This window comes from Eutrigla gurnardus (assembly GCF_963514095.1).
Source record: "Eutrigla gurnardus genome assembly, chromosome: 1".
NCBI lineage: Eukaryota > Metazoa > Chordata > Actinopteri > Perciformes > Triglidae > Eutrigla > Eutrigla gurnardus.
In genome coordinates, this window is record NC_139915.1 from 2918611 (window position 1) to 2930663 (window position 12053).

The window sequence follows — 12053 nt, forward strand, 5'->3', positions numbered from 1 at the left end:
GGTTTATGTTGTTTGTTCCATTTGTATCTTTAAATGTTTTCCTCAATAGAGTTAGTGAGATAAGACAACAACTAAAGCATACAGTCGGCTATGTACTCCAGTAAACTGCTAATTTAATCAGTCATTTACTGGATCTATGAATTTAAAACATTTCAGAAATAAACAATGTTTCAAAATGTGCCTCCAAGCAAACATTATAGCAATCTCAACATTTCAACTCCCTAATATTAACTTATTCTGTCCGATTGTATCTCCTGTAGTCCATGCCTTCAGGGGCATCATCAAATATCAATTTAGGTGGACCAGCCTCCACACAATGAAAGGGGCAGCAACACATCATGTCTAATATCAATAACTTGGAATATTGCTTTTAACATTTTGCTGGTTATAAATAACCTTATTTACATATACAATATTTTTTTATATTTATTTACAAATCACAAGTGTGTAAATTATAACATTCAATTAAGAAAGACCCTATGTTAAGCACCAAAATAAAAATTTTAATAGATACAATCTGAAATGCATCAAATTAATTTCCAGTCATGTACTGGAGAGACGGCATGTGCTGGAGTAATGTCGGGTATCTAATGATTTTCAGATACCCTGGCCTCATATTAATAATTTGGAGTTGCCCATATATAACTTGAATCTGTTATTTCTTGGTTCATTCATCTCTTCTGTTGCAGAGAGATAGTCTTGGGCATTATTAGCAGGAGAAAGTGTTGAACCAGCATTGCACTGGTCAGTTGACGGAGCTGCAGACTGGTTGATGGCTTGAAGGACTGGTAGACCACTTAACATTACACAGACTCGAATGCGTTTGTGTTGTTTGTGTTCTGTTTTATTGACTTAGAGACACAACAATGAAACAGCAGGCACATATGGCAACAGTCAGTACCGAGAATGCTCGGTTGTAAAAATGTTAAAGTCACATATTTTATACTACACCTCTTTCCTTGTACAATTTCAAAGCTCATAAAAAACACATTCACCTCAACAGAGCTATAACTGTGAATTGTCAGCTACGACCTCCCTTTTCACCTCTGAGATACTAAATTAGATTCATGAGAAAATGAGCACAGAGGACAAAGCAATCAAAGACTCCAGCTGTTCCATACTAACCAGGGATCTATGGAGTGTCTGTCTCAGGTAAATTAGAGGATCACACCATCATGACCTTGACTAAAGTCAAGAATGAACTTCACTTTGAAAGTTTTCTCCGTGGTAACAGAGAAAATCTCAGGGGAGTTAAACACCGTTTTAGTACAAATGCAACTGTGTTTTATTTCTCTCTTTGGCTGAACGGACACATGACAGAAGGAGAAGACAAAGGGAGATGGCTTGAAATAGAATATCAGGCCAGACTCAATCCTGCATTGGTTGAATGTCTGAGCCAAATGTGTATATGCTTTCTTCATTTGTTACTTGCCATGTAATTGATGTCTCAGCTGGGAGGATGCATCGACTTGCAACTGGCAAGATTCACAGTTTATTATGCTTTATATACACCGATGAATTAATTAGCTGTGCCATTGATTTGTTTATTACAGAAAGGTTAAGCTGTTATTTTAATAATTTTTCAAGCTAAAATAGTAAAAATTAAAATGATTCCAGCTCCTCAAATGAGGATTTGCTGCTGTTCTTTGATACATGGCACATGCACTAGTGTTACATGTCATATGTAATCTGAATAAACTGTTTGGTTTTGGACTTAAGTAGACAGAGTTTACATAGAAACGTTGCCATTTAGTAAAAGTAAGGACTGAGAACAAGGTTAAAAAGATACTATGCAATATTTCTGTAATTATCATGGATTGATGAGGAAATATGCACTACTCGCAAATACAGTACAGTGCTTCAAGATTTCTGAAAAGGAAGTCAAGGGCGAAAAATGTCAAGAAATACACCGGACCACAAACCATATGAAAAAAATGACATTGGTTTTGTCAAGCCGTTATTGAACAACACGCACGAGCAGGCGACGGGCCAGGCTGGTTCCTCTCATATGTGTGCATAATTACAGCCGTATGTTCAGTTGAGTGATCATCGGCAAATCTCTTTGGAAGGGCAGGGTGATTTATGAGATGCCTTCAGTTACTTCAAATGGCCTATGGAAATCTACCTCAGAAAGCAAGGTTTCCTGTGTTACTTTATGAAAAGACACAAGATCAGACATTCAAGACGTTTGTTTTCTACCCCAGCTTGCTGCATGCAGCAGGACAATGTGGAGCTGAGAAGGAACAGTCCTTCCAAAAGAGACCACACTTGAAGATCTCCTTGGGGAGTCTTTCACTGAAGGGCTGGGCGGCATACAGCTCAAATTGTTGATGCTAAAAATGACTTGTTCTGCAAACGGGGCCTCTTTTAGACTCTGTGACTGTCCTCACTGTCCAATTTGAAGAGAGATAATGTACGATTTTAGCCGCTGCTGTCACTCACGGCCAACGCAAACCTCTCCATCCCAGCAAAACCTCAGTAAGGAGTGAGAGAGTTTTTTCTGCAGCAGGGAACGAAAGATCCCAGTTTCTACCTGGAAAAGTGGAAACGCTCATATTCCGAAAAAACATGTCTGACGAGTTTGAGTTGAGATACTTGAAAAACGAAATTAAATTACATTTTTAAAAAAACAACACTGAATCTTCCTGTTCCATTCTGTGCACGACTGTCTGACATGACGTTGTTTTGGACACCTTGACACACATTTTGGAAAATGCCTCCTGGCCGAGGTAGTAGCATAGGGTACTAAAAACACTGAAGAAAGCAGACAAATAAGTGCACGTTTCAATTCAGAACGGATGAGTCATCGGCTCTTCTGATCAGCATTTATAGAGACCACTGATCAAATATTTAGAACGGATATCGACTTTGATTGATAACCATTTATTTACCAGTTAATGGGTGCTGAGCTATCAAAATGCTAAATTAATCGAATCTGCTGCCCTTGGAAAACAGGGGTAAAAAACAAACAATAACCTAATATTACTCTTCTTCATAATTTAACTTGAGCCAATAATGTCGGACACGCTGTGTGCAATTTACTGCAGAGCCGAAGCTGGTGTGTCAAATACTGGTTCCCTGTCAATATGTGGTTGCCCCTGCATCAATCTTTATCCCCAACCCCTGAGGGGGATGCTATTTTTTTAATGCTGGGGGAACAGAATTCAACATAAAATCAAAGACATGAAGGCATGAATGTATGCGTGTGAATGTGTTTATTCACAAACCATATTTGCCCCAGTTATTATAGAAATTGAAAACCTTAACGCTACATTTACTTGGACGACATTGTTTTATTTAAGATTCTTTTATTATTTCTTCTCCGTTACTATCGCCAGCACGTCTGCTCTGACGACATCCTCCATCACTCTCTTTCACTCCACCACACACTCGCTATGCTTGCAGCGGGCACTGAGCTACCTGAAAGGAGCTACTCTTAAAATGCCACGTTCCATCCAAACATTTTATGTTCATTTAATTGCAAGAAGCCAACTTGCAACTTCCCGAGATGTGTCATTACCTCATATAATTAACTTCTCTTTTAGTCTAAAACACAGAAGGTACAAGTGGGCATGAACTGTAGTGCATCAATAAAACTGCGTCATGGTCTCAACTTTAAGTACTAATGTCTCACTATTTAGGAGCATATGCTTCTCATAGTGGCTGAAGGGGACTTTAAAACCGCCCATTGTCCTGGGACAGAAAGTGACAGCCCATAAAGAGGATGCAGTGTATGATTAAGGGGAAATGACATTTAATATGCAGTCCTTAGAAGCTCCACAAGGACGCGGCGTCCTCCCATTCCTTTTATACAATGGTGTACAACAAATCTCTCATATCTACCAGCCTCCCATTCGGCAACGTCAGTTTGTTTGAGTGTAAGATAAGGGCTTGTCAGTGTTCACCAACGAGGGTGGAGGTGTGATAGAACTGCAATTTCCAAGCCGACATTCGAAATCATTGCTCCTATGGCAAAATTCGACCTATTGTACGAATCACTCCCTCTCTGAAACCTGGGATAGCTGAAATGCTATCGTGCTGAGAGAGGATAGATATATGGAACTATTCAGACAGGAACACCACACGCCAGCTGTTATGCAGCAGATTTTTTTTTCAAACAAAAGAAAATGAAAAGAAATTTAAGAGTTTGTGAAAGATGAAAATAATGTGTTCATGAGGATCAAAGCTATCTCCCCTTTTAGTTCAGTTTAGACAGAAAGGGTGCGTGAAAGAGATGGGGAGTCAGCCATGCATAGAATTGCCTCTTCAATGGGAGCCCATCTCTTACATGGCAAACTAACATTACAAATAAAATGGTATAATAGACACATTTATACGTGTGGTACTGATCCCAGTGCAAGCTTATTACTAGAGCAATGCAATCTGGAGACATTGACACTACTAGTCTGCTTTACTAAAAGACCCCGTGGACAAAACTGGGGAGACTTACATATGGGAGTTCTAAGTACTTGTTTTCCCCATCAAGTCCACAACGTACTGTATATTTTCTCACTTAGTATGTTGATTTCATATTTTTCACTATCGCTAACTGTTGAATACTGCTTGGACATAATGAAACAAAATACAGCCTTCTTTTATCTAAAACTATCCTGTCAGTCCTGATTATAGTCCAGTGATTATCGACCTGCCCATTTATTGGCTGCTATATTCAGGAATATTGGAATCATTTTTTAATGCAATTGTTAGGCAGCCACCTCTCGTTGTAGTTACTGGATGAACTGTGAGGAGAGGAAGAGTAAGTGAGACTGCACCTGGATGAAGGCAAGAGATGTGGCACATACATTTCACACATGAGTTACGCCCAACTTGTGTTGGACCAATTCATGAGTCAACTGTCACTCCGTTTGTCCTTAGAGAATTCCGTCTGCAGGGTAGCACACTTAACTGAGTTCTAGATAAACACTGGACTTCATGATCAAAGAAAGTTTTTGTAACAATTGTATCCATTATTCTATTAAAATGTATATAAATGCTCTATTGATTCTATTTAAATGTTTACACAAAAGTTCCAAATACTGGTTATCTGTCTCCTTGTTCGCTTGTAAGCGATATCAGCAGTGAAAAAAAGAAAGATAGCGGTCGAGCCGTAGTCCTGCTGTGAAGGTCACACCACAGAGTGTTCTCTCGAAGGATGCCTTGCTGTAAAGAATATCTCATAAGAAATTCGATTAAAAGGACTAATAGACTCATTCATGCATTGAGCTACAAACCCATCTGGCTCTACAGGCAGTAGATTGGCAATCAAAACTTTAAAAAGACTCTCGTGGTTGCCATTAATAATCACCCGGCATTTTTTGCCCTACGACAAATTGAGGAAAAGGCCAAATATCGGTATAATATTAGCTATTATTTTTTCAATACTGCAGAATTCTGAGACAGGAATATGCAGGCTTTAATACATTTATACCATTTTCAGTGCAGCTCCAGCATACATTATGGTACTATCCATCCATCCATTCATTTTCTTCCATTTATCAGATGCCGGGTCGAGAGGGCACCGGGCTTAGGGGGACATGCCAGACATCCCTCTCCCCAGCAAAGCTTTGCAGCTCTTCCAGACGAGATATATAATTTCTCCAGCATGTTCTAGGCCTACCGCAGGGCCTCTTACCAGTTGGACATGCTGGCGAAACCTCTAAAGAGTGGCACTCCGGAGGCATCCTGATCAGATGCCCGAAGTGGCCTCTGTCGGAGTGAAGGATCAGCAGCTCTCCTCCAAGTTCCCTCCGGATGTCTGAGCTCCTCACAACATCTCTAAGCCTGAGCCAGCTACCCTACGGAGGAAACTCATTTCTGCCACCCTAGCTCATGCCGAGATATTTGAACTCCCTTGCTTGGGGTAGTGACTCACTCACAATCCGGAGGGTGCAATCCACCATTTTCTCATCCCAACTGCTTCACACTTGGCTGCAAACCGCCCCAATGCATGCTGAAGGTCATGTCCTGAAGGAGTCAACAGAACCACATCATCTGCAAAGCCGGGCAACTTTGGCAACCGGCTCGATGTCAGCTTGGAAAGGCCCAGGGTGAAGGTGGCTCTCAGCTCTGGCATCCCTCACCCAGACCTCGCCGCTTCCCAGGGCTGTGGTGCTCCCTTCCCCCTCTAGGAACCCCTGCTCACGCCATTACTGTCAACCGGGACTGATGACCCAATCGTTCTTGAAACATGGACCCCATCTCGGTCACCATGCTTTGTGGGTGTTACGTTTTTTGCTGTGTCAACGCCATTCATATCTATGCAATGTGTATATGATGAAATTTACAATTAAAAAACCACAAAGTTCTTTATAGATCTTGCCTCCCAAACAAAACAAACAAAGAATTTCAAATCAACAGAGAGGGTAACCTATGGCAATTCCACTCATCGACTTTTAGGGGGCAGCCCAACCTTCATGGTGTCAAAATGATTCAGTGCACACATGATTCACTATCTCTAGAACACAGATGATTGTTCTTCAAAAAAAAACACAAACATTAAAACGTAATACCTACTCTAAACAAAACTAGAACTGTGAAAAGAGTCGATAGCTGTACTCTACCTCAACTAATCACACTCACATTCCGACAGCTCTGAAATGTCAGGTATTCTTGAGTATTGCTTTCTTTTTTGTGGTTTTGTATAAAAAAGAAATAAAGGTGTTTCGAAAGAGTGTGGTTAAAATATATTAATTACGAGTAGCAGCGGCAGATACCTCATTGTACATAGCTCGCTACTTTTTCAATAAATGAAATTCCCAGGAGGACAAAGCCATCATTCCAGGGAGGGGGTGAGGGCCTGTACAGTTATGATGGGCAGAAAAGTTCAACTCCATTCACTACATGAATCATGGAAAATGTATTTTTTTTTCAAAAGACCAAAGAAAGGTTTTCCAACACGGGTTGCCACCACAAATGTTAATTGGTGGCCTGTGACCGGTACTTTTATAATAAAAATGCCGCTCTCTGCAAAATTTGCTGCCCGCTCGTGTTGACTAGAAGTATGTGCAGAGGCCGGTACTTTTATAATAAAAATGCCGCTGTATGCTTTCACTGCCCGCTCGCTCAGCTTCACTCGGGTGGCTGTAATTAAGCCCACTACGCTGCACAGGCGCTTTTTTTACCTGGAACTTGGACAGGGCCAGTGGCACAAAGGCCACTGTGGCCGTACAATGATTTTCTTTTCGTGGCCATCGTGAAATTCCCACCCTGCCTACAGCATGGATATTTTTTGTTTGTTTTTAGAAACACTCAACATTATTACTGATGTATTTTAGGGGTGGGTCATGTACCAGTCTCATCACTGTCACCGGTGTCATGTTGAGATCTAGATATACTCTATCCATCCATCCATCATCCATCCTATACTTGCATTCAATTTGTTTTAAGTCTTGAATATATAGATCAAATATTTAAAAAAATACGCAAAAATATACACTGACTGCCTGCTGTGCCTCTGACATGGGATGCATGGGAAAGACTACAACTGAGAAATATATTATTCATTTTTTTCAGCAAGTGTCAGTCCAGCGAACCTGCAGACGAGCTGCCCACAGCAAATGCCTGTAAACTTCAGTTTATTGCGACAATAACTTCAGACTCATTTGAGGTGAATTTGTCAGTAACATGAGGCCATTATGTAGTCATTCAAAAGAACAAATTATTAATGTGAGGGATATATTTCAGTAATTTAAGGGAATTAATTATTCATGCAAAAGGTCACAAATGACTAATTTGTTAACACATTAGCAAACATTTTACCTCTGGCAACTGCCCACCTCTGTGGGGCAGACACACCAAACTGAACTGCTTAGAAAGGCACAGAGGGACAGAACAATCCGCTTTTTCTCTCCACTGCTCACATCTCACTCAAGAAAGTTAAACAACACTATCATGACTCTCTGCAGAAGGCTGTGGCTTCATTCATACATCCTTAATGGCCATATGCCTTGGAGCCAAAAAACAAGATTAACTGTCACCTTTTCCTTTTTTTCCAACAGAGAAAGGTCCAGACAACTCATTTCAATAGGTGTCAACTCATATCCAGCTGTGGTCCGCAGAAGAAATATAGAGAGTGATGTCTAAAAGGTAAAGAGGTACGAAGTAGTGAAAGCTGGGAGTGAAGGCGCCATGTCAGATGTGGAAATGGGATCAGAGTTCATTAACTATCTTCTCCGTCTAATGAAGGTTTTTTCCGGCTGAGGGATTTTAGCAATCACTGCAGTAAGCCCTGTGAAGCATGAGGAGTCAGGAACCTATGAGCAGAAAGCCAAAGTCACCCCTCACAGACAACACACAGGCTGGGTCAGGATCAACATCAAACTAAAAAGCAGCAGGCAGGAATTACGCACTTCTGATTGAATTTGACTCCTTTCAAAATCCTTATTGCAGAGACTATAGAGAAATAACTCACGGGTGAGTTAATTAAAGAAAAAGGTGCAAAAAGGTTCCGACAATGCTCTGGTTGAAGAATTGGTGTCACTTCAAGAAAATGTACCCAGATTACACACAGCAGATGAAAAATACCTTGGCATGGCATGGCATGGCATGCACACTACGACGGCGTATTAGGGCCAATGTAGAAAAAGCGAGTTTATAAAGTCACATATTTGCTACTTTATTACGATGCTAAAAACCGGCATTCATACTAGCTAACTTCCCATGCATGTACGCATTTATTTTTCTAATTAATACATCACAACCTGTGACAACGCCTTGTGTATAATTACACACACATAAATATAGAAACATAGATACCCCACTGGTTAGGTTTATGTTTTGGCATAGAGCTGATAAGATCAGCCCCATGTACAATCATTTAATATGAATCAGTAACCAGTACTATGTTTAATTTGTCACGTTTAGCAAATTTCATGAAAATTGTATCCGGAAGTTAATTGATTTTGTAGAAGTCTGCATCACATACTGATTAATTACATATATACAAAGCTACACAAAATATTTTACAGATACAAACACATTATTACACATAATCAGGTTGTCCAATTATTTGTAAAGATCATTTGACAAGCTCAAATTATTAATGACCCATCTTTGCTTCCATATTTGTTCAACATCATAGATTAATACAACCTCTAAGCTGTGTAAGTGCCCGTGTACCTGGAGAGGACAGAGGCAGCAGGAGTGAGAGCAGTAACCTAAATACTTTTTGTTTTGCAAGAACCCAAATTCCCTGCAAAAGAGGGATGGGAAGAAAGGTGGAAAACTAAATAGAAAGCAGCAGAATAATGTCTTCTATCATATAGAAGTCATGCCTCCTAGTAGTACTGTGTCTGGCCGTGTGTAAGGTGATTTACAGAGCAGTGGCAGAGCTCCATTAACAATGAAACAACATACCCTCTATCCTGGAAGTGATTTATGTATTCAATAAGTCTCTCTGGCTTTCATTCCCTTCTTCCCCTCATTTCACTTCCTTATTCTTGACAGCAGCCCTAAGAAAAGCCACAGCGTGGGAAGTGGAATCTGCCAAGCGAAGTGTCCTATGTAGGAGAGAATACAACCGCAACATACACTTGACGTAATCGCAGTTTGCTACTTTGAACCGGTAACACACTGCATCCCTGTAAAAAGCTAAAAAGTACTAATTTTTCATTAAAAAAAACACAAAACATCAGGAAGAGGAAGCTGCTTCATGAATGAGGCAACAATAATTCATTTATTGAGCAGGTCAGATAGCTTTGTGTTTCATGAAGCGATGTTAAAAGGTAAAAAGTATGAATTCATATGGTTGAGGTCATATATCCATTCATTATGGGCAGTTTTGGTGCCGTTTAACACACAGGGGGAAGCCATATCCAGGTGACTGACAGTAGATAGCAGCACTTTACTGAACCGGCTGTGTTTATTTATGCACTTTGGTGTCACAAAGGACTCACCAAGAGAAATTTGAAAAAAAAGGAGATTAACTACAGGAACTTAACCCATGTTATGGATAATGAACCACCATAATATTATGGAAGGATAAAAAGTGTGTGGCCACTACCGTTTCACTTGCTTTCACTTTTAAATGGAGAAACTGTCAAAATGAAAAGAGCAAAAAAACAGGGGGAAAAAACACAACACATATGTAATTACTCATTTTCATTTTCTTATTCATCAAGGAAAACGTGCATGTTGCATGTTGAGCCTAAACAAGCTAAAGTTTATTTATTTACATATATTTAACGGGGACCACGTATAATAAACACAACAACACATTTAAACACTTGAAATATCATGCATTATAAGGAGATTTAGCTAAAAAGCTGATTTCCATCCCGGTTCTGAACTGTGTGAACTGAACGTCAAGGGTTAGTTCTGAAAGCACCCTTGCAGTAAATTTGAGGTCATAAAGCAGCAGACCCTCTTGTAACAAGTTGATCATTAAATATGTAGAGATGGTTGAAAATCATTTTAAATCTTACATTTAAACAATGTAAGATATGTTGAGGTACAACAGAAACAGCAATGATGAAACAAAAAATGGCCACATCGTGACAGATGAAGGGCGTCTTGGCCAAAATGTCTGTGGGGCGATATTAAATAGTCAAACTGGAGTGTTGGTCTAGAATTACTTTTTACCCCACATCATGAGAGTGCCAGCAGGGAATATTACACTGAAAGCAGGCAGGCGAGTGAGATGGGTAAAAGGACACGAGGAGGGGTCTTGAAGGAGAATTGAAAAAAAGAGAGGAGGGAGTGCATAGAAAGTGAGGACCAAGTAGTCAAATCCTGCTGACTACGGCACTTTCAAACAGTTAGGTATGGAAACTCACAGCAATCCTTAACATACGGTATCACTGAGTAATTCATCTTCAGAGGGGAAGTACAGGAGGGACAATGGAGAGAGGGAAAGAGAGCTGGCAGAAGGGGTCAAGAAAGTAAGAAATCAGCAGAAAGGGTCTGAGGAAGAAAGAAGGCTGCTTACAGTAACAGCCATGCATTTCCCCAAAGACAGGTGTTGGGGATATTAATCCAAATAAGAGAGCTAAGCCTTACCAGCTGCTCCTGCTCTAGCCAAAGCTCTGCATATCCCACGCAGGCAAAGATGCTTTCAATTAAAACCGAGGAGTAGTAATTTAATGGCCAGGCTACAAAGACGAAACTCAGCCTACTATTCGCCAAAAAGCTTGCAATCTAATTCTAAATGTAATCCTTGCTGGTGTATGACACACACACCTTAAAAAGGAGGAAGAGAAAGTATATAATGGAGAAGAGTATAGACCAGGGATCTGAATTAAAGGACCATTACATGACAGCTTCAGCAGCAGGGGCTTTATTACACTTCCGAGCCAGACACGACAGCGCTCTTGCCGTCCACTGGACCAAATCAGACACTTGATGCAGTCATCACACAGATAGCAGGGGGGGATGGGCTTAACTGCTGTTAGAGTTTGCATTCAGGAAGAATTATAAATCGGTGGCTTTGCATCATCGGCTATTTGACAGAACAAAGGCAGACTGAAGCAATACTGGTTAAGTTCAATCGTTTTCGTCTTGTTCAAAGTGGTAGCAAGACATTCACACGCACAGTCACGCACCGATGGCACAGCCTTTGGGGGCAATTTGACGGTCAGTATCTTGCACAAGGTCACTACAGCATATGGACTGGAGGGGCCTGCAATCGGACCGCCGATCCTCCGATTGTAGGACCCGCTCCACAGCCATTTGTGCAGCAGTTTCTTTTATGCTTGTATGTAGTACGTTTAGGTTTTGAGCCCCTTTAACACCGTCTCGAAACGAGGCGAAGCGACCTCAGTGTGAATGAGGAGAGCCGGGAAGACGAAACAGAAGATGCCGTTTTGATGACGTGTTATGTCCGCGACCCGCCACCGGGGGATTTAAAAAGCTCAGAAGGAGAAGTTTCACATTATGGTGCACAGCAACTTCATTTGCACTTGAAGAGTAAATGTTCACAACTACCAAAAGAAATGCAAATCTCAGTTCACCTTGCATTGTTGTTTTGGTGTGCTAAGGGTAATCGTATGAAGCGTATTTAATAAGTCACACTTTTGCCAATGTGTTGAAAGGCATGCCCTCTCTGGTTCCGCAATGCC